The sequence below is a fragment of the Acipenser ruthenus genome, chromosome 10, assembly GCF_902713425.1.
Source record: "Acipenser ruthenus chromosome 10, fAciRut3.2 maternal haplotype, whole genome shotgun sequence".
Classification (NCBI taxonomy): domain Eukaryota; kingdom Metazoa; phylum Chordata; class Actinopteri; order Acipenseriformes; family Acipenseridae; genus Acipenser; species Acipenser ruthenus.
Genome location: NC_081198.1, coordinates 26,786,608 through 26,814,487, shown reverse-complemented (window position 1 = coordinate 26,814,487; position 27,880 = coordinate 26,786,608). Strand labels below are relative to the sequence as shown.

The 27,880-nt window shown below is 42.9% G+C and overlaps 1 protein-coding gene across 2 annotated transcripts in view; it reads right to left on the bottom strand.

Annotated features, from left to right (window-relative positions):
- Window positions 1-24,970, bottom strand: part of tmem198a (transmembrane protein 198a) — a 168,498-nt gene extending 143,528 nt beyond the window's left edge. For both annotated transcript variants that reach the window (XM_034004392.3, XM_059031993.1), the window contains exon 1: window positions 24,661-24,970. The gene's annotated coding sequence lies outside the window, so the exon portion shown is untranslated. The remainder of the gene's footprint in view (window positions 1-24,660) is intronic.
- Window positions 24,971-27,880: the final 2,910 nt, after the last annotated feature.

The window sequence follows — 27,880 nt, the reverse complement described above, 5'->3', positions numbered from 1 at the left end:
TTTAATTAGTTTGAAACATTATAAACGAATTAGAAAAATGGAGTGGAGATTTCCTTTAACCTGATTGGTCAATACGAGGGCTTAAATCTCTGATGAAGGACCTTGAATGTTATCTTTCAAACTATGTTTAATCACTGTTCCAAAGGGGTGTGCAATTTTTAAAAAGAAAACGTTGTCCAAGGGACAAAATGCTAGAAAAGTACAGTGTGTATTAGTATGTGGGCACGGGGATTGCACAAATTAGTTATATAGAGGCATGAATCTCACTCGGGGGTTGGTGTGGTCAGAGGCAGAACGGGAGTCGTGAGTAGGAGTGAAATCTAAAGTGAAACCTAAAAGTAAACAATTGCTACACGTGCTGGACATAAACCCGCATGATACTCGTTTGTTTGTTTGTTCTGTGTCTGTTTATTTTGGCCACAGTGCTGTTTTGTACCAGTGTTTTGTTCAAACTTTTTATTTGTTTATTTATTATTAAACGCGCAGCAGCGCTTACATACCAAAGCACTGTTGTCTGTCTAATTCCTGGCCTAACATCAGGAGAAGAGCAGAACAAAGTCAGAAGGAGGGACTCAATCTCTTACAAAGGGTCATAAAAGATAAGCTTGCAACATTGCGCAGAGCTGAGCGCCTACGGAAACGCTACAAAAAGAAGGAGCGTGCGAGAGCTAACTTTTATAAAGACCCATTCAAATTTGTAAAGAAGTTATTCACCAGTGAGAAGAATGGCACACTAAAAGCATCTAAGGTTGAGCTGGAGAGATATTTGGAGGAAACACATACAGATTCAAAAAGGCAGGAGCCTATGTCAGTTCCGTCAGACATCCCACCTATCAATCCACCAGAATACCAAATGGAGGACTGTGCACCTAAGTGGAAAGAAATAGAGCAAGCTGTGAAAAAAGCAAGGGCTTCATCATCTCCAGGGCCTAATGGAGTTCCGTACAGAGTGTACAAGAGTGCTTCAGGAGTTCTACGAATTCTGTGGAAACTGATGAAAGTGGCATGGGAAAAACAGGTTGTACCAAGAGCATGGCGCCGAGCAGGTGGAGTCTTTATACCTAAAGAAAAAGATTCTACAAGCATCAGTCAGTTTCGTCCCATTTCCCTATTAAACGTAGAAGGCAAGATTTTCTTCAGCATTATTGCTCAGAGATTGTCAGCTTACCTATTAAAGAACTGCTTCATTGACACTTCAATACAAAAAGCCGGCATTCCAGGTTTCCCAGGTTGCTTAGAACACATCAATGTGATCTGGCAACAAATTCAATCAGCTAAAAAGGAGAGGAAGGAGCTCCATGTGACATTCCTGGATTTGGCTAATGCATATGGTTCAGTGCCACATGAACTACTTTGGGCAGCATTTGATTTTTTCAGTGTACCGATGACAATAACAAATTTAGTGAAAGCCTATTTTGGAGATTTGCAATTCAGTTTTTCAACTTCAGAATTCAGCACTACATGGCAATGCCTAGAGGTTGGAATAATGGCAGGATGCACCATTTCTCCACTGGCTTTTACCATGGCAATGGAAGTAATCATTAGGGCATCAAAATGGGTAGTAGGAGGAGAGCGCTTGGCTTCTGGAATGCGACTACCACCAATTCGAGCATACATGGATGACATGACAACCATGACTACAACAGTAGCCTGCACTAATCGATTATTGGGCAAATTAACCAATAACATTGAATGGGCACGAATGCAATTCAAGCCCACTAAATCAAGGAGCATCTCTATAATTAAAGGCAAAGTAGTAGATAAAACATTCTTCATTAATGGTGAGGCAATACCAACAGTGTCTGAGAAGCCAGTGAAGAGTCTTGGGAGATGGTACGACGGGGATCTAAAGGACACAGTTCGTGTGGGAGAAGTTAGACAACAAGCAGTGGAAGGGTTGAAGAGCATAGACAGCTGCGCTCTACCAGGTAAACTAAAACTCTGGTGCTTTCAGTTTGGTCTACTGCCGAGGTTGCTGTGGCCACTGACTGTGTACGAGGTTTCTTTGACAACAGTAGAGAAGCTGGAAGCTTTAATCAGTTCATACATCAGGAAATGGTTGGGAGTTCCACGCTGCCTCAGCAGAGTGGGACTTTATGGTAAAGGAATACTGCAGCTACCAGTCTCTGCTCTAACCGAGGAGTTTAAGTGTGCCAAGGTCAGACTGGAAATGACATTAGTAGAGTCACGCGATAAATGCGTAAGGGAGGCAGCACCTGTGTTGAAAACTGGAAGAAAGTGGGCGGCAAAGAAAGCTGTGGAAGATGCAAAGGCTGCCCTTCGAATTGGTGATATCATGGGGCAAGTTCAGCATGGAAGAGGGGGTCTTGGTTTCAGTTCAACTCCTCCTACATGGCACAAGGCGGCCCCAGCTCAAAGGAGGAAGCTGGTAGTCAACGAGGTGCAAAAGCAGGAGGAGAGGATGAGGTGTATAAAGGCCATTTCCCAGGCCAAACAGGGAGAATGGATGAGATGGGAGAGTGTGGAACAACGCAAGATTGGCTGGCAAGACCTATGGTCAATGGAACAGAGCAGGATCAGTTTCCTCATCAGGTCAACATATGATGTTCTCCCATCACCACAGAACCTAAACCTCTGGGTAGGAGAGGATCCCTCATGTCCTTTGTGTTCATCACCTGCAACATTAAGGCACATTTTGACAGGATGTAAGGTGGCTCTTAGCCAAGGACGGTTTACTTGGCGCCATGACCAGGTGCTGCGATGTTTGGCCTTAGCATTGGAAGACAACCGTAACATGACCAATAAGTTGCCACCTGTTCCATCAAAACATTACACACAAAAGACAACATTCCTCCGCCCAGGAGAGCAACCACCAAGAAAAGGTGTTAAAACCAATCCTCGCCCAGGACAACTGGAAGCTGCTAGAGACTGGAATATGCTGGCAGATGTTGGTCAACGGCTTATTTTTCCCCCTGAGATTGCCAGCACTAACCTTCGACCAGATATTGTCTTGTGGTCTGGATCAGCACGCCTTGTTCACCTGGTAGAGTTAACAGTGCCATGGGAGGATGCTGTAGATGAGGCGTATGAGAGGAAGAAACTGCGGTATGCTCAACTAGCCACTGAAGCGGAACAGCGAGGATGGAGAGTTCGGGTTTACCCAGTGGAAGTGGGTTGTCGAGGATTTGTGGCACACTCTACAACCCGGTTTCTCAGAGACGTCGGATTCAGTGGCCAAGAGTTGCGTCGCACAGTGAAGAACTTATCTGAAGCAGCAGAGAGGAGCAGCAACTGGCTGTGGTTGAGACGGAAAGATTCTGGCTGGGGACAGGTAAGTAAGCTGGGCTGAGTTGAGTGGGGGACGGAGGGGGGTGATGCTAGGACGCCAGAATCACCGTCGAGCCCTCTTGAGGTGTCGTGGGCTAGTCGACGAAACACTGAGGATGGAAGGTGCCCACTTGAAAACCCCAGAGATGTACCCTACTTAGCTCAATCCAGACGGTTGTCATGCTGATGCGCTGGGGAGGCCGCACTTTGGTTGATCCCCGGAGCCAGCATCGCAGCCGTTGTGTGTGCTGATGCGCCAGGGAGGCAAAATAAGCTGATCCCTGGAGCCAGCATTACACTTCAGCCATTAACACCAGACAGAAGGATATCTACATCATCATATGGAAGGAAACGTAAATGGAGGGAGACACATATGGATCACATTAGTTTACTGTAAAGCTACGTCTTAGTTGGTGCTTATCTTGGCGAGAGCCGAGTTCAAATCAGCATGAAGTTTTAACATCTACTCTCGTGTAATGGAAATCACCACAGAATTATCCGTGACATATAGTGTTAGAGTTGGATACAGCGCCCTCACTACGCAGGTCAGGAACAGTACTGCGGGTAGGGCCAGCCTTAGGCTGCGAGGTGCCCTAGGCGGTAATGATGAAGTGCGGGGTCCAGAACATCAAATGAATGCTACAGTAGCAACCGCATCTTAAACTGAGTATATAGGTGCATCATGTAATCATATGCACCTACATATACTAACGTTAAGATAATAATATTTATGATATTAAAATGTTAATGAATACTTGTTTCAGTTTGTTTGTTATGTAATTCACAACTTCAAAGCACTCAGAATTCCAGTCTACTTCAAACATATCATGTGTTAACTTTTTCTAAAATGAATTTGTCCCAATAGGCCTATTGAAAAATACTGTAATGCCTGACTAAGTGGGTTCTGACAGGTTGGCGGCGAGAATAACCAGGCAGAAATAAATAATAATAATTTTTAAAAATCCCTCTTTGACACTTGACACACTGTCTGCAATGCCACTTTGTATTTAACAAATTAACCCCTGGGCATTATTAAATCCTTTTTTTTCATTTTATGTTTTAAATTATGTAAGAACACACATTACAAATACATTTTTCCAGCTCTGCAGCAAACTCATCAAATCTGAGTATTCTAAATTTCTGGCAACTTCACTCTCGTTTGGCAGTATATGGCCAAATTTGACAAACTTTTGAGTCTACGTTGAGTAAAAACACGTCTTGATCAGTTTCAGCCTGGATAAGCTGTGCTCACCAGAAGCACCCGTCACTGGAATGATCTGTTGGCTCATCTGTTTCCATGCATGTACCGCAGCATTTTCACAGGACTCATACTTGTGAGGGGCCGACATGATGAGCTGCAGCTACAGCCTCGGGTGCCAAACTTTTGAAAGTTTAGCACCAGAGAGCCTACTGATGCTAAATTATAACCCCCCCAGCCCCCCCCCCCCCCCCAATTATTTTTTCATGTTTTGTGTTACAGTAAATATTTTTTTAACAAAATGTACCCCATATCTCATCACACCCATATTTGTTTTCTTTGTAATTTAACTGGATTGCTGCATTTAAATGTCAGGTTCATGTATTCACGTAAATAATACCTTAATTTAAAAGAGCAGACTGTGCTTTGCCAGAGGCACTCTCTTGGCAGCCATTTCTGGGTTTCTTTGCAACCAACAGAAGATCAGCTTTTTCCATGCTGTGACACGTTGTTGACGGAAAAAAAAATAAAAAATGACAGCAATTTCATGTCTTTGTGTAGAAAGTCTTATTGAATTTTGGAAAGGACACGATTCTCTGTAACCCTGTAAACTGGGTCAACCATTATAGGAAGAAAAGATCGAAGCTGGAGAGGCCATTTTCAAATGTACTGCCCATCAAATAAACTGGACCCAACTTTCATCTCATTTACCAACCATGACAAGAGTGTTTCCTATAAATTGAGGCAACATGGGTCCAACTTGGATCAAATTTCTTAAACCGTGGAAACACCCCATTAGAACCAATCAAGTAATATGAAAAACATACAACTCGTACATCACCATCAGTTTGCTCGTCTGAATTGTGAGGGTTTATGCTTTGTAAAGGGACCTTTTTTCAACTGTGTTTATTCTATTGAAGGAAAATACCAACACATCTCAAACAGTCAACAGTTACCTTCACACAGGTATGTTATATTTGTACTGTAAACCCTGAAGCATATTACAAAACCAAGACTTGTTTATTTGTTATAAAGAGTATGTAATGCACTCTAAAAACATATTAATGCTTTAAAAAGTGACAGTACATTTCTAGTAATAATGTTACATTTCTTGTGTAACGTGCTATAATAAAAACAATACGGAACACGGTCACTGAAATGACTCGCTAGCACTCAGTTATGAGTCACTTGATTTAACAAATGAAATCCACACTTGATCAATCAAGATGCAGTGACAATGCAAACAGAAATGCAGAACAAAACTGTAATTACAGTTCAGGTATTCCGATTAGCATGAAATCCCATTACAAAGGCTGTGCAGGAACAGAATCCAGGGTTCATTTTGAAAAAGCTATTAGGCATAGCATATTCTTAGTGACACTATAATGTATTCCTAGTGCTACTTCACTGATTAACCATTGACATGTTTTGCTTTAGTTTTACTTCTTACCTCATGCAAGAAATGGACTAGAGACAGGACATGATTGGCACCCTGCAGGGAGCTGCCACAGCTGGATTTTATTCGAGCATTTTACTTGGATGGCATCAACATTCTTCCCACAGATCCAGGGTAATTCCAAGTGCTGTAAAATGCTCTAAAAAACCCAGCTGTAGCCATTTCTGGCAGGGTCTAGGCTGATCAAATCAACCCCCAAGACTACACAACTTATAAAAGTGTTATTAGGGAGAGGAACAAAATTAATAAAATAAAAATGTGTAATGTCGAGATCACAAGCTAAATTCTCTCAGGATCGTAGCTGCTGTCAACTTGCCCTATGTTGATACGTTAAACAGGCTTTGTGACTAGCAGATTACCTTACAGCCTGCTTAGCTAGATCCACGCCAGGTCAAGGACCCATGTTTTTTGCTGCAACAGCAAGAAAACAATTGCACTGCTCGAAAACAACGTTTTGACCATGTGTTAAACATGAATAATGAAATACATAAAAAAGTGCAACCTGTCTCTGAAAAGCAATTTCTCCAATTTCTCTACTGCTGTAACAATGTGTCCTTGGAGTGAGGAAGCAGTTACACTTTCTAATCATTTTAATACTCTGAAGAACCAGCTACCCTAAGGCCTAAATAAATACCTGTGTTTCCTGTAACCGACCCCTTCACCGCCTGTAACCTGACAGGCCCCTGTGATATAGCTCCAACCCCTTCACCTCCTGTAACCTGACAGAGCCCTGTGATATAGCTCCGAACCCCTTCACCTGTAACCTGTCAGACCCCAGTGAAATAGCTCCAAAACCTTCACCTCCTGTAACCTGACAGAGCCCTGTGATATAGCTCCGACCCTGTGACAGTCTGGCTCGCAGTGGTGACGTCACGGACCAGGAAGTAGAAACCAAAACAATGGATGGGCGGTTGAAGCTGAGTGCAACGGCACTCAGCGTATTTATTAATAAACAAAACAAAAACAAAAGATTTAACAAAACACCAAACAAAAGGGCACGAGGGCCAAACGAATAAACAAACAAACAAGTAAGTGTCGTGCTGGATAATCCAGCACGTTTTAGCAATTGTTTTTTAAATGTTGCTCGCTCTCTCCGCTCCCCGTACTCTCCTCTGTACACCCAACCTCGAGTGCAAAGAGCTGCAGGTTTATATACTCTGGCCGAGGGATTAACTAGTTGTTAATTATCTTATTATCCCTCGGCCAGAGTCTGCACGCATTTGGTAAGAATGCATGACTGTCAGCTAGTTAAATAAATCAGTAGCTGATCAGCCATGCATCCTCACTGGGTTTTTAAATATAATAATAAAAGATGCGGCGCTTTTACCCACGCCGTAAACAAAAATACAAATAATAATACATAGAGGCGGGACACTCCGCCACACATGCCCCCCCTTGTGTGCAGCACACATGGCCTTTTCGGCCACCTCCCCCCTCAGTCTCAATGTCCTGGAAGAGGGGGAAGCAAGTTGCTTCTGGGGGGTGGCCATGGTGGAATTTCTGGCACCCCCCAATTCTTCGTGGCCGGCAGCTCCCTCTTCCGGGGCTCCCTCCACACTCTATCCTGCCGCGAAAGTGCGGCTGGGGGAGCTGGTCTCCTGACCTTCCCCCTCCTCTTCACGGCCAGCAGTTCCCCTCCGTGGGGCTCTGACCACACAATCTCCTGCCGCAAAAGTGCGGCTGGGGAAGCTGGTCTCCTGACCTCCCCCCCCTTCTTCAAGGCCGGCAGTTCCCCTCCGTGGGGCTCCGACCACATGATCTCTGGCCGCGAAAGTGCGGCTGGGGGAGCTGGTCTCCTGACCTCCCCCCCTTTCTTCATGACCGGCAACTCCCCTCCGTATGGCTCCGACCACATGATCTCCGGCCGCGAAAGTGCGGCTGGGGGAGCTGGTCTCCGGACCTCTCCCCCTTTCTTCATGGCCGTCCGTTCCCCTCCGTAGGGCTCCGGCCATAGTGTAGTGACCCCAGGCGAAGCAGGATCCCTGGCGACCCCAGGCGAAGCAGGATCCCTGGCGACCCCAGGCGAAGCAGGATCCCTGGCGACCCCAGGCGATGGCAGCGGACCCTCGGGAGGCAACGGCAGCGGCAGCGGACCCTCGGGAGGCGACGGCAGCGCCAGCGGATCCTCGGGAGGCGACGGCAGCGGACCCTCGGGAGGCGATGGCAGCAGCAGCGGACCCTCGGGGGGCGATGGCAGCAGCAGCTGACCCTCGGGAAGCGACGGCAGCAGCAGCTGACCCTCGGGAGGCGACGGCAGCAGCAGCAGCGGACCCTCGGGAGGTGAACTCGGGAGGGGAGCCCCTGGCCATGGAGGTGGCAGCGAGAGCTCCACTTCTCCCTCGTTCCTGGTGGCTCTCCAGGCGATGTGGAGCAACAGGCAGCCCCAGGTGATGCGGAGCAACAGGCAGCCCCAGGCGATGCGGAGCAACAGGCAGCCCCAGGCAATGCGAGGCAGGCATCCCTGGGTGGTGCGAGGCAGGGCAGGAGCAGTCCTTCCCATGACGGTGGATGTGGAACCAGCAGGTATTCACCCTCTGCTGGTGGAGGTGGGAGGGGCAAGCAGTCCTCCCACGGCGGTTGAGGCAGAACCAGCAGGCATTCACCCTCTGCTGGTGGAGGTGGGAGGGGCAAGCAGTCCTCCCACGACGGTGGAGGCGGAACCAGCAGGCATTCACCCTCTGCTGGTGGAGGTGGCGGAAGCAGAGGCAGCTCTTGCTGCTCTGCTCCTGGTGATGGTGGAGACAGAAGCAGCTCATGCTGCTCTGCTCCTGGTGGTGGCGGAGACAGAGGCAGCTCCTGCTGCTCTGCTCCTGGTGGTGGTGGAGACAGAGGCAGCTCCTGCTGCTCTGCTCCTGACGGTGGTGGAGACAGAGGCAGCTCCTGCTGCTCTGCTCCTGACGGTGGTGGAGACAGAGGCAGCTCCTGCTGCTCTGCTCCTGGTGGTGGAGACAGTGGCGAGGGCTCCCCACCCCCTAACGCTGGAGACGGCAGCCATGGCTCCTCTCCCTCTTGCGTTGGAGACGGCAGCACTGGCTCCTCTCCCTCAGGCGCTGGAGACGGCAGCAATGGCTCCTCTCCCTCGGGCGCTGGAGACGGCAGCAATGGCTCCTCTCCCTCGGGCGCTGGAGACGGCAGCAATGGCTCCTCTCCCTCGGGTGTTGGAGACGGCAGCGATGGCTCCTCTCCCTCTGGCGCTGGAGAAGGCAGCGATGACTCTTCTCCCTCTGGCGCTGGAGACGGCAGCGATGGCTCCTCTCCCTTTGGCGCTGGAGACGGCAGCGATGGCTCCTCTCCCTCTGGCGCTGGAGACGGCAGCGATGACCCCTCTCCCTCTGGCGCTGGAAACAGCAGCGGGGCCCCTCCCATATCTGCAGCCAGGTAGTTGAGCACCATGGCTGCGATGTCTGGGAGGGATGCTGGGTGGTGTTTCTGTTCCCAGGCCTCCCAGCGCTCCCCATCTCTTGCCCACAGGAGGTTGATCACAGCAGGGAGGGCGTCCACGATATCCCTCTCAGGCTCTGCCAGCCAGTCCCAGATCCCCTCTGAGGAGAGTGGACCAGTCCGCCTCGGAGGATGCAGAGGCAGCTCCTGCTCCTTTCCCTCGGATGGTGGTGGTGGAGGTGAAACCAGCAGGTATTCTTCCCCTGCTAGTGGAGCCATTGGCTGTGGACACTCGGCCTCCCCCCTCTTGGGCTGTGGACGGACCGACCCCTCATCCTCCTCCCACATGGGCGCAGGATGTTCAGGCTCCTCCCTCACCTGCCATGGAGGGGGTTGGTCGGGTGCTACATGCCCAACCTCACCAACGGCGAAGCACCATTCCTCACCCCTCAGACAGGTGAGGCAGACGTCCAGCACAGCAGAGACCCGGCGGGACTTGCGACCAGCCCTGCGCTGTTGCACCTGCTGCTGCTGTTTCCTCCTTCTTCCCATTATTTAATTTGAAAAAAAAAACGAACAAACAAAAAAAAAATATGTGACAGTCTGGCTCGCAGTGGTGACGTCACGGACCAGGAAGTAGAAACCAAAACAATGGATGGGCGGTTGAAGCTGAGTGCAACGGCACTCAGCGTATTTATTAATAAACAAAACAAAAACAAAAGATTTAACAAAACACCAAACAAAAGGGCACGAGGGCCAAACGAATAAACAAACAAACAAGTAAGTGTCGTGCTGGATAATCCAGCACGTTTTAGCAATTGTTTTTTAAATGTTGCTCGCTCTTTCCGCTCCCCGTACTCTCCTCTGTACACCCAACCTCGAGTGCAAAGAGCTGCAGGTTTATATACTCTGGCCGAGGGATTAACTAGTTGTTAATTATCTTATTATCCCTCGGCCAGAGTCTGCATGCGTTTGGTAAGGATGCATGACTGTCAGCTAGTTAAATAATCAGTAGCTGATCAGCCATGCATCCTCACAGGGTTTTTAGATATAATAATAAAAGACGCGGCGCTTTTACCCGCGCCGTAAACAAAAATACAAATAATAATACATAGAGGCGGGACACTCCGCCACAGACCCCTTCACCTGTAACCTGACAGAGCCCTGATATAGCTCCAACCCCTTCACCTCCTGTAACCTGACAGAGCCCTGTGATATAGCTCAGACCCCTTCACCTGTAACCCGACAGAGCCCTGTGATATAGCTCCAACCCCTTCACCTGTAACCCGACAGAGCCCTGCTATATAGCTCCAACCCCTTCACCTGTAACCCGACAGAGCCCTGCGATATAGCTCCAACCCCTTCACCTGTAACCCGACAGAGCCCTGTGATATAGCTCCAACCCCTTCACCTGTAACCCGACACAGCCCTGTGATATAGCTCCAACCCCTTCACCTGTAACCCGACACAGCCCTGTGATATAGCTCCAACCCCTTCACCTGTAACCCGACACAGCCCTGTGATATAGCTCCAACCCCTTCACCTGTAACCCGACACAGCCCTGTGATATAGCTCCAACCCCTTCACCTGTAACCCGACACAGCCCTGTGATATAGCTCCAACCCCTTCACCTGTAACCCGACAGAGCCCTGTGATATAGCTCCAACCCCTTCATCTGTAACCCGACAGAGCCCTGTGATATAGCTCCAACCCCTTCACCTGTAACCCGACAGAGCCCTGTGATATAGCTCCAACCCCTTCACCTGTAACCCGACAGAGCCCTGTGATATAGCTCCAACCCCTTCACCTGTAACCCGACAGAGCCCTGTGATATAGCTCCAACCCCTTCACCTGTAACCCGACAGAGCCCTGTGATATAGCTCCAACCCCTTCATCTGTAACCCGACAGAGCCCTGTGATATAGCTCCAACCCCTTCACCTGTAACCCGACAGACCCCAGTGAAATAGCTCCAACCCCTTCACCTGTAACCCGACAGAGCCCTGTGATATAGCTCCCTGCACCCTCTTCTGCCCCCTCTCCCATTGAGCCTGTACCTCTCCTTGCCACTGTAACACCCGACAGATTGCTTGCCTTGCTCTGTAAAGAGCCGATCAACTTCAACATACATATACGATGACGAAAATATTCATGCGTGTATATATTCATAAGAGGGGGGCGTCCCTTTCCCAGCTTCACAAAGTCATTGAAATCTGTGGGCCCAGCAACACCAGGTCTTAAATGAAGGCATCTGTTTGCAAGCATCTGCTGAGCAGCACAACTACAACCCAAAGTACAACACTATATAAAATCATGGTATTAAATGGTATCAGTAGTTTTTACTCAACTGTCTGACCTAAACTGGTTCTCAGGGCAGCAGGATTTCTTGTTTTCTCCCCACAGGTATCACCTAACAGCATACAGTTTTACATTTTTTTACAGTTGTATGTTGTAGTAATACATCACTGCCAGGGCCCAGTCTCTGTAAGGGATAGCTAACCCCACTGCTGTGACAGTATTGCCATTGCAGTACTGTACCCATCACTGCCAGGGCCCAGTCTCTGTAAGGGATAGCTAACCCCATTAACAGTATTGCCACTCAAGTACTGTCAAATGTCTTTCCCATCACTGGTTATACAGTAGCTCGCTACAGTAAGCCTAATAATTACTTAACCATAGTGTCATTGCAGACACACATATCAAATCCCATGCCGTTACACTATTGCCAAATGCCAATCGTGGACCACATCCTGTTCCCGTAAGACATAATCAACCCAGAAATCAATTTCCCAGTATTGCTATTGCAGTACTACATCACTAGCATGAATCCAGTCTCTGGAAGGTAGAATTGCTCAGCAGGTATCTCTGGCAGCCCCGACGTTATGCAAACCTGTTCGAACAGAACGCTTGAATATTTAATGGTGTTGATACAGTCAGAATAATGTTTTCTTTAAAGTGCTGCTAGTGATATGAATTGTGGCCCTGAATGAGCAAACAGGGCCTTGCTCTTCATGTTGGAAGCACAGTGCAGATGTCGCTTGCACTGGCCCAGCCTGAGGTTGAAGGTTCTCTTCCTGGCCTGACTTGACCCAGTGTCTGGCTTGAGGCAGGTGCTCTGGGGGAGTTCTCATACACAGACAGACCAGCTGGTAGCTGTGTGCAAGACTTTGACTCTGTTTTAGTTTCAGCAGTGTCCTACAATCATATTGAATTCCACAGTACTAAATACTGACTGCTATTACATCCTGCCATACAGTAGTTTAGCCACTCTGTTTAGATCAGGGGTCTCCAACCCTGGTCCTGGAGAGCTGCAGGGTCTTCGGGTTATAGTTTCAACTGAGCGCTTAGTTACTTAATTGAACCAGTGATTGGTTTCATTAGTCACGATTAAAACGTATTCCAGATCTTTAGCCATTGATGATGTAAAGATAAGACCTGCAGGACTGGGGCTCTCCAGGACCAGGGGTGGAGACCCCTGCTTTACATCATTATCAAAAGTAAGGTCTCTCGAGTGGTATTGCTGGATTTCTGACTGAATTGCCAGAAATACACTGATGGCACTTGCTAATATAAAGACACTGTTGGCACTTACTAATATAAAGGTACTTTGGCTGGTCTAGCGTGACATAAATCTATGACAGGCAATGTCTCCCTATGTTTCTATCTCGTGAACTCAGGTAAGCACCTTCACACAGAATAAATAAAAAAAAATATGTGAGTCACTACAATAGAAAACTACTCGGAATGACTTAAAATCAGTAAAAAGCAAGGGGGCAGTAAAAGCATGTATCCTGAAGCTACTTCAAAATGAAGATTAGAAAATAATATATATTCTTGTGTGTGACAGAGATAGTCAATACAACGTAATGTATCAAATGTATCACAGAGATGTGTATGTGACAGAATTAAAAAAAAAAAAAGCAGAGAATCTAAACAATGGCCATCTTTTCCATAATCTCACAGGATCGTTTTCTCTGGTGCAGGAAACCCCCAATACAGTTTTCAATTTAGCTAAATCTCCTAAACATTTAAACGTTAAGATTAAATACGTTCAAATGTGTACAGCTAATTTCACAGAATCTTGGATTACCTTGAGATTACTGCCAATCGGGGTCTGTGAAACCAGCTGTTACACTTTAGCACATTGGGAATTTGGAACACAATCAATAAAGCCATCACTTTTTTGATTGTGCAAGAATACATGCGTACAACACATGCATACATGAAAAACAATCCTACTCTATAAAACACTACAGAAAAACATTATAAACTACTAGCAATCCTAGTCATTGCTGTACTCTCTGAGACTAATAAAACACAGAAGCCAATCATTAATCTATCTGTAAAATAAAATGAGTTGAACTCCTCTACCAAAGGCAATCTCTTGTGTTGATTTACACACACTTTCCCTAGAATCAGTCTACATGGTAGTGTTTTGATAGCAGTGTGTGCTCTGTAGAGCTCTTTCCGGTACCCGTGTTCAAACATCACATCATGTATATAACAGAACAATACAATAACACAAGTTTAGGAGCTTAACTAACTATCAAGAATCTGAAATGCTTTAGATTAAGATCATAGCAAATCCTGAAATGGCACTGAATAATGCCTTCATTTCCAAGGGTAGTCTTTTAAATTCTGTCCAGCCTGCTTAACATCACTGCCAGTAATGTCTCCCTATGCTTCTACTCCATTGGAATGCCCTGGATACAATGGGAGGCAGTGGGGGCAGGCTGCTGGTGACAGCACTGTGGTTATATATCACTTACATGTATTAGTCATACAGCTGATTTCCACCCACTTAATATCACTGAGCAGCATAAGATTACAGTACTGTTCTGAAATAAAGAACAGTGCCACTACATTGCTATGCTGGTGACACCCCCCTAAAGTCAGGAATTTCTTCTGCCTGGGTGTTATTAGCTACTTGCCTTACAGACATCAAGCATTGGATGTCACAGAATTTTCTAATGTTGAATTCAGATAAAACCAAGGTTATGCTAGTGGGCTCATAGACCCAACTCTCAAAACTTAAACTAGAAATTAAGAGTTTGGGGGTCATCTTTGATCCTGATCTCTCATTTGAGACTCATATTAGGGAAGTTACTAAAGTATCTTTTTACCATTTGAGAAATATAGCCAAACCAATTATTTCCGTATCTGATGCCGAGAGACTAATGCATGCCTTTGTTTCATCTAGAATTGATTATTGTAATGCACTTGGTGTCCCAAAACATGTGGTATCTCGCTTGCAGTTTGTTCAGAATACCGCCGCTAGGGCTCCCGAGTGGCGCATCCAGTAAAGGCGCTCCACGTGGAGTGCAGGATGCACTCTATAGTCTGGAAGTCGCTATTCCTTTGCCAACGGAGGACGGGATCTTCCAGGGGGCGGCGCGCAATTGGCCGCGCGCCGCCCGGGGGAGGGAGGGTTAGGTCGGCCAGGGTGTCCTCGACTCACCGCGCACCAGCGACCTCTGTAGTCTGGCCGGGCGCCTGCGGGCTTGCCTGTAAGCTGCCCGAGAGCTGCGTTGTCCTCCGATGCTGTAGCTCTTGGGTGGCTGCATGATGAGTCCGCAGTGTGAAAAAAAGCGGAGGACAGTGTGTGTTCATCTTCGCCCTCCCGAGTCAGCGCAGGAGTGGTAGCGGTGAGCTGAGCCTAAAAATAATTGGCCATTCCAAATTGGGAGAAAATAATAAAAAATAATTGGCAATGACTAAATTTATAAAAAAAAAAAAAAAAAAAGAAGAAGAAGAATACTGCCGCTAGAATTGTGACTAAAACCAGAAAAAGTGAACATATTACCCCTGTTTTTGCCTCTTTACACTGGCTCCCTGTGTAGTATAGAATTGATTTTAAGATTTTGCTGGTAGCTTACAGGCCCTGAATGGATTAGCACTTAGTTATTTGCAGGAGTTACTGACCCCGTATCTTCCAAACCGCACTCTGAGATCACAGGCTGCGGGCTGCTGGTTATTCCTAGGGCAGGGCATGAAGTTAAGGTCATGAAGAGCAAGGCAATGTTGCCTTCATTGGACGTGAAAATTCAGGGGCACCGAGGCAGTTCTAGGGGGCAGAAAGGCAAAACATAAATCCAACCCAAGGGCACCAAGGCGATTTCATACTCATTTATAAAACAACAAAAAAGAAATACAGAGAGCCTATTTTGTTGATGAAATTGTAATTCAAACAAACACAAATCAATGATTCACACCCTAATTGTTACAAAAATAAAATATAGGTCACTTTTCTATTGTAAAAATCCAACGTTATAAAAAAAATTAATTTAAAAACAACAAACTTTCATAATGAAAAAACACAAAGGGTAATTTGGCAAAAAAAAAATATATATATTCTGGGTATTTTTACTGAACTTATCACACACCACACATAGATTAGACTAGGCTTAGATACAGCCTTAGTGATACAACAGCACAAATAAGCGATGCCAGTGAAGGGAATGTTAAAAAAAGAGAGATTTTCAGGCAAACTGGCTGAAGATGTACCCATGGCTGGAGTTTAATAACGATAGTGACCACATTGTTTGGTCTGCAGTGTCGGCACAACTGTTAAAAAACCTGTACAAACAACGCGGCTGAGGGGGAAAAAAAATGGAACTAGAAACTTGGTCAGGCAGTGGAGAGTGCTCTGCATCACAATGATGAACAGCTGCATGTACATAATGTTAGATGTTTACATTTGAGAGACTTTATATAGTTCCACAGTTCTTGAAATTTACAGTTGCAAAGGATTTACAGTTTTGTTATGGTGCGCTGCTGGACACTCGATTCAGGAAAAAAAAACGGTATGCTGTTTTTAACCATACTACACATTCTAACCCCTGTCATGAAAGCATACGTTTTACAGTTAAAAAGCAGAACTATGTAAGGTAGTGAGAATATTACACAAAAAAAAAAAATGAAAACAGAAATTGATGCACTTCTCAAAATTGTGTTTCGTTCACTATTATGTTATCTCTCCTACTCGTTTCATAACACAGGGAGCTGCTGCTTGAACCATGGTATAGCTACTTGCTCAGTTTTTTATTTATTTATTGGTGTAAGAATTTGACCAAAACTAATAATTATCTACCTATTCACATTATTATTATTATTATTATTATTATTATTATTATTATTATTATTATTATTATTATTATTATTATTATTTTTGACAGGGAGGAATTGTTGTGCACCCATTGCTTACCTGAACATTAAGTAAATCCTAGGCGGCTTTGCTTCCCGTAAGTTTTTTTTTTTAATTTGGGAGGCATAGTGGCAAGCAGCTTGGGCACTACCGCAATTGCCGCCAGTGCCGTCGGTTATTTCGCGCCATGCCAGGGTCAACAAAAGCAACACGGGAAGTAGGGATTTTTCTTAGCTCCTAAATTATGGAATGCTCTGCCTTCGTTTGTCAGGGAAGCTGGGACATTTACAGTTTTCAAGTCAAGACTAAAAACGCACGTTTATAAATGCCTTTCTTATCTTACTGGGTTTTAATGTAATTTTAAAAGTGCTGCTTTTGTATTATTATGTGTATACTGTTATGTAAATGGCCTGACTGTGGCAGTTGTATGTGTGACATGCTATACAAATGTACTATGCTTTGTTTTCTTTTTTCTTGCTATGTACTGTACACTGCTTTGTGATACGTTTGTATAAAAAGCGCTATATAAATGCAATAAATAAATACATGGCACTGTGCATGAGTACACCACCCGTATGTTTCTGTTTATTTCAATGTGTTCTACATGTGCAGTATAGTAGAATGTGTATTTCAAAGAAATGTCATGCATGTACATGATTGTAATCAGAGCAATACCTCGAGTTCCACAGCAAAACAAACTTGTATGTAATATTTGTTGTATGAACACATTTGTGTTTGAATGCTTATTCTACCAAGTTATTGGTGAACTCCTAATGAAGTCAAAGCTGATTGCTGATCAGTCCCTTTGAAGTGATTTTAACAGGTTTTCACTGTAACTGTAATGGTCAATGAAAATACATGCAATAACAGTTTGTGTTAGAACATATAAGCTTTGGACATTATTCATTTATCATTATTTGGATTTGTTTTTTACTATGCTACCGGTCGCCGTTGTTTCTATTGTTAGTTCACGTGTTGGATTGCCTAGCAGGTGTAAATTGTGTGACACCAGCCTGTACTGTGTGGGATCAATCCTGTCCATCTGCAGCAATCTGGTCCATTCACTGCCAAGCCTAGCATCAGGAATCCCTTGAACCTCATAAAGTCTGCCCCAGATTAGCTAATCTGTATCGCCAGCACATCTACACTAGACTTGACGCTGATTAAAGTTGAAGAAAAAAAAAAAAAAAGAATATGGTTTGTACAGTATATGATATTTAAACCCACGGAAACAGTATTTTATACGTAGGGGTGTAACGATTTCACTGTGTATTGATAAATTAGGATTCTTTACCTGATATATCGGATCGTAACAGAGGTAGGTACAGTACGTATCATTTGTATCATGATACAAGACCAAAACCCAACAAGCTCATTGTAGTTCACCAAGTGGTTCTTGAATGAAGTGTGTTTCATAGTTGAGCTGGTATGATGAATACATACTCTCCTTAGCTCATTACCTTTGTGTCTTTTAACAAAATAGTTCATCCTTAAATCCTGTTCATCCTGTTGAGTGCCATGTATAAATCTGGGCATCAGAAAATATTTTATTCAACCAACCCCATTGGAGAGACCAGTGGTATGGCTTTATTTTAAAATGCGAAAATGAAGGGGAAAAAAAAATATATATTTTAACTAAAGAGAAAATCGCAAATTAACTGGAGTTAAAACAAGTGATTATTAAATGATAGAAATCGAAAATGTCATTCTCATCCACCCTTAGCAAGATCTAGGGCCTGTTTTGCCTCTATGAATAGTTTTGTATTTTAGTACTTGTTAAACTTATTTTATTCAAGCTAATAAACCTTAATGAGATTTCAAAATCACAATTAAAATTATATATATATATATATATATATATATATATATATATATATATATATATATATATATATATTATACACAGTACTGTGCAAAAGTTTTAGGAAGGTGTGAAAAAATGCTGTAAAGTAAGAATGCTTTCAAAAATAGACATGTTAATAGATTATATTTATCAATTAACTAAATGCAAAGTGAGTGAACAGAAGAAAAATCTAAATCAAATCCATATTTGGTGTGACCACCCTTTGCCTTCAAAACAGCATCAATTCTTCTAGGTACACTTGCACAAAGTCAGGGATTTTGTAGGCATATAGTCAGGTGTATGATTAAACAATTATACCAAACAGGTGCTAATGATCATCAATTCAATATGTAGGTTGAAACACAATCATTAACTGAAACAGAAACAGCTGTGTAGGAGGAATAAAACTGGGTGAGGAACAGCCAAACTCAGCTAACAAGGTGAGGTTGCTGAAGACAGTTTACTGTCAAAAGTCAAACACCGTGGCAAGACTGAGCACAGCAACAAGACACAAGGTAGTTATACTGCATCAGCAAGGTCTCTCCCAGGCAGAAATTTCAAGGCAGACAGGGGTTTCCAAATGTGCTGTCCAAGCTCTTTTGAAGAAGCACAAAGAAACGGGCAACGTTGAGGACCGTAGACGCAGTGGTCGGCCAAGGAAACTTACTGCAGCAGATGAAAGACACATCATGCTTACTTCCCTTCGCAATCGGAAGATGTCCAGCAGTGCCATCAGCTCAGAATTGGCAGAAAACAGTGGGACCCTGGTACACCCATCTACTGTCCGGAGAAGTCTGGTCAGAAGTGGCCTTCATGGAAGACTTGTGGCCAAAAAGCCATACCTCCGACGTGGAAACAAGGCCAAGCGACTCAACTATGCACGAAAACACAGGAACTGGGGTGCAGAAAAATGGCAGCAGGTGCTCTGGACTGATGAGTCAAAATGTGAAATATTTGGCTGTAGCAGAAGGCAGTTTGTTCGCCGAAGGGCTGGAGAGCGGTACACGAATGAGTGTCTGCAGGCAAAAGTGAAGCATGATGGAGGTTCCTTGCAAGTTGGGGATTTGGTCAGAATTAATGGTCTCCTCAATGCAGATACTTATCCATCATGCAATACCATCAGGGAGGCATCTGATTGGCCCCAAATTTATTCTGCAGCATGACAACGACCCCAAACATACAGCGAAAGTCATTAAGAACTATCTTCAGCGTAAAGAAGAACAAGGAGTCCTGGAAGTGATGGTATGGCCCCCACAGAGCCCTGATCTCAACATCATCGAGTCTGTCTGGGATTACATGAAGAGAGAGAAGCAACTGAGGCTGCCTAAATCCACAGAAGAACTGTGGTTTGTTCTCCAAGATGTTTGGGCCAACCTACCTGCCGAGTTCCTTCAAAAACTGCGTGCAAGTGTACCTAGAAGAATTGATGCTGTTTTGAAGGCAAAGGGTGGTCACACCAAATATTGATTTGCTGTAGATTTTTCTTCTGGTCACTCACTTTGCATTTTGTTAATTGATAAATATAAACTATTAACATGTCTATTTTTGAAAGCATTCTTACTTTACAGCATTTTTTCACACCTGCCTAAAACTTTTGCACAGTACTATATATATATATATATATATATATATATATATATATATATATATATATATACACACACTACCGTTCAAAAGTTTTAGAACACCCCCATTTTTCCAGTTTTTATTGAAATTTAAGCAGTTCAAGTCCAGTGAATAACCTGAAATGGTAAAAAGGTAAGCGGTAAACTGCCAGAGGTTAATAAAAAAAGTTTAGGTTACCAAAAACTGAAAAATAATGTACATTTCAGAGTTATACAAAAAGGCCTTTTTCAGGGAACAAGTAATGGGTTAACAACTTACAGCTGTTCTGCAGCAATGGAAGTAAATTAAGCCTTGAAAGTTGATGCTAACAATTCCTACAGGTGTCCCAACTTTTGTTGATTACTTACAAACCCTCTGTCTGTATAAAAGCAGTGTTGGAACAGACTGTGTTACTACACCCTCTTAAGCATTATTTGGACAGTATTGTACTGCAGGAAGTAGTATATTGCTCTCATAATGGCGAGAAAAAGGCAATTAACAAAGGAAGACAGACAGACCATTATAACCCTTAAAAGTGTAGGTCTTTCCTTTAGAGAAATTGCAAAGAAAGCCAAGGTGTCAGTGAATACAGTTTCCTACACCATCAAAAGGCACTTGGAAACTGGAGGAAACTCTGACAGGAAGAGATCTGGCAGACCCAAAGCCACAACAGAATCAGAAGACAAGTTTCTGAGAGTCAACAGCTTGCGTGATAGGCGGCTCACAGGACAACAGCTTCAAGCACAGCTTAACACTGGTCGAAGTAAGCAAGTCTCAGTTTCAACTGTGAAGAGAAGACTTCAAGCTGCAGGTTTGACAGGTCGAGTGGCAGGAAGAAAGCCATTGCTAAGATGGCAAAATAAGAAAAAGAGGCTTGCCTGGGCCATGAAGCACCGCCAGTGGACTACTGAAAACTGGAAGAAGGTCATATGGACCGATGAATCAAAATTTGAAATCTTCGATCAATTAAAAAAAATATTCAGCGAAAAAAGGCACTTTACAGAGCGTTTAAAAGGGACCAAAAACAAAGCACACAGAAAGAGTACTTGGAACTGCAAACACGAGTCAAAAAGGAAGTTAGAAAGGCCAAGAGAGAGATAGAAATCAATATTGCTAAGGGGGCTAAAACCAATTCCAAAATGTTTTTCCAATATTATAACAGCAAAAGAACATTCAAAGAGGAGGTTAAATGTCTAAGAGACACAAATGGCAAAATCATAGATCAAGAAAAAAAAATAGCAAATATATTAAATGATTACTTTTCACAGGTTTTTACAAAGGAGGACACGGACAACATGCCCCACATGTCGACCTGTTCCTATCCAGTTTTAAATAACTTTAGCATAACAGAGGCAGAAGTGTTAAAGGGACTAGGAGCTCTTAAAATAAACAAATCCCCTGGGCCGGATGAGATCCTCCCAATAGTACTCAAAGAAATGAAAGAAGTTATTTACAAACCGCTAACCAAGATCATGCAACAGTCTCTTGACACAGGGGTTGTACCGACAGACTGGAAAATAGCAAACGTAATACCGATCCACAAAAAGGGAGACAAAACTGAACCAGGTAACTACAGACCAATAAGCCTGACTAATATTATATGTAAACTTATGGAAACTATAATAAGATCCAAAATGGAAAATTACCTATATGGTAACAATATCCTGGGAGACAGCCAGCATGGTTTTAGGAAAGGGAGATCATGTCTAACTAACCTACTTGACTTTTTTGAGGATGCAACATTGAAAATGGACAACTGCAAAGCATACGACATGGTCTATTTAGATTTCCAGAAAGCTTTTGACAAAGTCCAGCATAAAAGATTAATTCTCAAACTGAACGCAGTAGGGATTCAAGGAAATGCATGCACATGGATTAGGGAGTGGTTAACATGTAGAAAACAGAAAGTACTGATTAGAGGAGAAACCTCAAAATGGAGTGAGGTAACCAGTGGTGTACCACAGGGATCAGTATTAGGTCCTCTGCTATTCCTAATCTACATTAATGATTTAGACTCTGATATAGTAAGCAAACTCGTTAAATTTGCAGACGACACAAAAATAGGAGGAGTGGCAGACACTGTGAAGCAGCAAAGGTCATTCAAAATGATCTAGACCGCATTCAAAATTGGGCAGACACATGGCAAATGAAATTTAATAGAGAAAAGTGTAAAGTATTGCATGCGGGCAATAAAAATGTGCATTATAAATATAATATGGGAGATAGTGAAATTGAAGAAGGGAACTATGAAAAAGACCTAGGAGTTTATGTTGACTCAGAAATGTCTTCATCTAGACAATGTGGGGAAGCTATAAAAAAGGCTAACAAGATGCTTGGATATATTGTGAGAAGTGTTGAATTTAAATCAAGGGAAGTAATGTTAAAACTTTACAATGCATCAGTAAGACCTCACCTAGAATATTGTGTTCAGTTCTCGTTACAAAAAGGATATTGCTGCTCTAGAAAGAGTGCAAAGAAGAGCAACCAGAATTATCCCGGGTTTAAAAGGCATGTTGTATGCAGACAGGCTAAAAGAATTGAATCTATTCAGTCTTGAACAAAGAAGACTACGCGGCGATCTGATTCAAACATTCAAAATCCTAAAAGGTATAGACAATGTCAACCCGGGGGACTTCTTTGACTTGAAAAAAGAAAAAAGGACCAGGGGTCATAAATGGAGATTAGATAAAGGGGCATTCAGAACAGAAAATAGGAGGCACTTTTTTACACAGAGAATTGTGAGGGTCTGGAACCAACTCCCCAGTAATGTTGTTGAAGCTGACACCCTGGGATCCTTCAAGAAGCTGCTTGATGAGATTCTGGGATCTATAAGCTACTAACAACCAAACGAGCAAGATGGGCTGAATGGCCTCCTCTCGTTTGTAAACTTTCTTATGTTCTTATGTTCTTATGTTCTTAAGAAAATTTACCAACGAGAGGCCATTTGGCTCATCCGGTTCCTAGTAGCTGATTGATCTCAAAACTTTGTCAAAGTCGTGTCTTAAAGCCACTCTCTGTGTGAAGAGTGTCTCCAGCCTTTTGTGCCAAGTCTATCTCAACTTCATTTCCAACTGTGCCCTCTGGTCCTGGTTTCTATGCTGCTCTTAATATGCATTCACTTGCCAACAAATCTATCAGGAGAGCACAACAAGCAACACACTTATGAAACCTTGGCAAAGGTCTTAATAAAAGTTAATAAAAATCAAGACACAAAAAGCTCTTTTTTTTTTTTAAACCAGTGTTGAATTCATTATTTTGTTGTCAGTATTACATTTTTTCACATACACATTAAAAGTGAATATTGCATAAAGAGTAAACAAAACAAAGCTACTCACCTACAAGGAGTGTTTGCTGAAAACTGCATTTAAGAAGAAACTGACTGGCTTGTCATTATCCGAGGCAATGACCTATTTTATTTTTCTCATGAAGCACTCAATCAAAATATTCAAAATCTTAAGCCATTTTAAAAGGAATATCCAGTAATAGGCATGCATTTGAAAGTAACTTGTAAGGTGGTGCAACTTAAACTGATTATGTAAAGTGGTGCGTTATCTATCAAATGATGTTACGGTATTTGCCTGAACAGTGAAGTTAGTCCTACAATAGAACAGCGCTGGGACAAATTTGAACTTCACTGCTTGAAATGTATTGGCCATTCCAAATAAGCATGGAACATTTTAGGTATCACTGCTCTTGTCAAACAGCTTGCTCATTAAAATAATTTGCATCTATTTGAAGTGGGTGGAATAGTTATTTCAGTCTGCTATTCATACCTGTTGAAGGTAGCACATTGTGAGCGTACACTGAACAAGATCAAGTGAGCTACTACACGGTTCTCTTTCTCAACTCCTGTACTATTTCACTCGATTTCCTCAGTCATTTCTTCTCACTTGATAGAGGAGCAACTATACTCACAAGGCTTTGGAGATCAACTGGGTTTAAAGGAGTCAGTCCGATATAAACTATAGGCAAGTATCCATGCATGCTAAGCTGTATAAATGGTCTCTGTGCGTCTCGATTTTCACATACAGATCGAGAGCGGCTCTTAACAGCAACAGGAGCGCACACCTTGACCCTTGGCTCCTGTTGTTTACCAAGACAGGGTACAGACAGTACCCACGTAATCCTAACGCTCTGTTATTCTGTTGTGTGTGAACCAGATTTATCAATTTATATAAATAAATCCATACGGTACAGGAACTAAAGTCACCAAGCAACAATGGATTGAGTCACAAAGGATGATTTAACCCCCCTCCCCTCATTGTTATTCTTTGTATTACCATTTGTAATGTTATTATAAACCCCCGAGGACCTATACTATAGGTTGGTAAATATACAAAAAATGTTGTGAAAAGGCTGCTATTATTGGCCATTGTGTGTGCATATTCGACGGCCATTACAGCGTTTTCGTGTTTTGCTTTGTTTTATCATCCACTATATACACCTGTATTAAAAACGGTATATATATATATATATATATATATATATATATATATATATATATATATATATATATATATATATATATATATATAAAGGTCAGACAAAAACGCATATGGTTTAGAAGTATAACATCAACAATACACAAACACACAGTACGTTGGTTTAATGATATACTATGATACAGTGATGACTCCTGGATGCTGGTCATTTTTGTCTGTGGCTGCGCTACAATGAGTTAGCGCTACCACTCCACATCAAATTGTCTTAACAATGAACAAAGAGACGGCGCTCGTTCGCTACTCACTCCTGCTATTGCAATGCATCATATCATCAGAGAGCCCCATCCACGATGCCAGCCAGCTGCAGCCCGGTCCCGCACCATCCGTGACAGCACCCGCTTTCCATTCTCCGGCTTTAACAACACAGCAGAATCAGCTTCGGCTATACGATTTCCCTTTGCGTGAAATTAAAGACAGGTCGCCTGTTTCATTAATTATCAATGACAATACTAATAAAGAACAACTCGCTCACACCATTCTCCACGCCGTTGTTAGTTCTTCACATTTAGCACCGTGCTATGAATACCGACTCCCCGTGTGGCCAGGGAGCTCCGGCTTTCACAGTCACCAGAGGATGGAGATTACCTCACTCAATTGGACTGTACTATCTCTCTGAAAAATAGGGTAGCAAGGTGCCAGAAGTGCCTGCTGCGGTTCAGTTGATTAAAGACATCAATGCTTAGTACAATTATGGTGGTTAAATTTGATAACACAGACCAGTTACCATTTATAAAACAGAAGTCCCATCCACAGACTCGCTGGTACAGCAGGCGCTAGTTTGTACACACCTTCTTCAGACATCGGAAATTCTGGTCGACCAGTGTTCGGATACAATCTGAAGAGCCAGTCATACGTCTGGCGGTAGTGTTACAGGTGCAAGTTTTTTTTAACTTAAAATTGATATAGTGCGTGTGATTACACATAATCATAATGTTTCCAAGATACAACACATTGTAAAAAAACCCGTTTGCGCAGTTCAAATTACTAGATACATACATCTCTGAGATTTAGCAATGTATGGCAATTTAGTTATGTCAAATTAATTTATAGATATCTCTAAATGTATTTTCGATATATTAAAATGAATTCCAGATATCTTTAAATGTAGCTCTAAAAGATACATCTAAATGCATTCCAGATATCTTTGATATCTCTACTAATTTGAGGGCAATCGGCTTTGAAAGACTTGTCGTTGTGGGGGGGAGCAGCATTGCCATGCATTTGAACAGAAACGCTTTACAGGGAACATATGGAGCCCCACTCATCTGATCTGAAGGCATAAAGTTCTCTGAGGGGGCAAAAGGGGGAAGAAAAAAGAAAAGGGGGAAAAGGGAGGGAGTTTTTTCAGCTTTTGAAAGTGTATTTACAGTGCAGTGCTATAGGGTGATTATTTTTTATGTAATTTGTACTATTATGATTACCTTTAATTAAAAGCAATATTGAATCATTAAGGTACGACAGGGGATGACTTCGCATTGTGCCTTATAATGCCCTAAGTGTGCAGTTATCTCACCCCCTGGAGTGCCATAATGCTATTATAAATCGAATTTAAAATTTACTTTTTAAAGTACCACAACAAATTAAAAAATATGTTCAATAACAGTAAATATCACTATGCATAAAACATTTCCACTGCTACGAGTACATTGTTAGCTGTGTTAAATGCAGCATCTTTTGCTAAATTAACTTTTCTGCTGTACGGCAGATCATTCAAAAAGCGATTGATACCAGCTGGAAAAATAGAGGAGTGGCAAACACTGTTGCTGCAGCAAAGGTCATTCAAACTGATCTAGACAGCTTTCAGAACTGGGCAGGCACATGGCAAATGACATTTTATAGAGAAAAGTGTAAGGTACTGCACGCAGGCAACAAAAATGTGCATTATAAATATTATATGGGAGATACTGAAATTGAAGAAGGAATCTATGAAAAAAACCTAGGAGTTTATGTTGATGCAGAAATGTCTTCATCTAGACAATGTGGGGAAGCTATAAAAAAGGCCAACAAGATGCTCGGATGTATTGTGAGAAGTGTTGAATTTAAATCAAGGGAAGTAATGTTAAAACTTTACAATGCATCAGTAAGACCTCACCTAGAATATTGTGTTCAGTTCTCGTTACAAAAAGGATATTGCTGCTCTAGAAAGAGTGCAAAGAAGAGCGACCAGAATTATCTCGGGTTTAAAAGGCATGTCGTATGCAGACAGGCTAAAAGAATTGAATCTATTCAGTCTTGAACAAAGAAAACTACGTGGTGATCTGATTCAAGCATTCAAAATTCTGAAAGGTATAGACAATGTCGACCCAGGGGACGTTTTCGACCTGAAAAAAGAAACAAGGACCAGGGGTCACAAATGGCGATTAGATAAAGGGGCATTCAGAACAGAAAATAGGAGGCTCTTTTTTACACAGAGAATTGTGAGGGTCTGGAACCAACTCCCCAGTAATGTTGTTGAAGCTGACACCCTGGGATCCTTCAAGAAGCTGCTTGATGAGATTCTGGGATCAATAAGCTACTAATAACCAAACGAGCAAGATGGGCTGAATGGCCTCCTCTCGTTTGTAAACTTTCTCATGTTCTTATGTTCTTGTGATCACAGCCCATTTGGAAGCTTGTATTGTGTTTTTTTTTCGTTTTGTTCAAGTTCGAGTTGATTTACTTCTGTTTCTGTTATTCCACTGTGCCGTTTTTTTCTTTTAAAGTAAAGTTAATTATTGGTACTGGCATAGGCGGCGAGTTATATGGGCCTGTGGTGCCCCTACTCCACCAATATTCAATAACGTGGGCCCCGCTCCACCAATGCTTGAGCTTATATTTTACATACACACTATTTCTATTCACAAGTGTCCGCTAAGTGTCAGCTTGGGGGGCGTGCTTAGCTTTTGGGAGCATCTGATTTGCTGGTCCCATCCTACCAGCGAATCAGTTTTGAAAATGCTTTGTAAGTACGCCACTCTGTGTGTTTGATGTAAACAAACAAAAAACAAAAAAGCGCGCCTCAAACATGACAAACAGCCTGTAAATAAATTGTGCACATTGAAGAAAACTGACTGTATATGGTTTGCGCTTCTTTGGCGTTTCAAAATGAACTGTTATATAATGAATATTTGATGATGATGATGATGTTTTAGACAGGGATTTCTGCATTGTGTTTTTCACAGATAGTGAAGTTTAGGTGGTTCAGTATTAACAAGATGCAATGCGTGATGCTGCAGCTGTGTCTAGTTTATATAGATTACATTCCAAAGTACTGTAATCTGTTTGGAATATATATTTTAGTAACACTCCTGTAGTATGCTAAACCTGCTTTAGGCATGTTGCGAATGTTGTGTGTGTGTGTTTCTTGTGTGTGTGTGTGTTTTTGTGTTTTTGTGTTGTTTTTTTTTTTCTCCTGTTGCTACCAAGGCGTAATTCCCGCTCGCATTCAATTGTTGCGCATAAACTTTTACTTAACTGCAATGATAT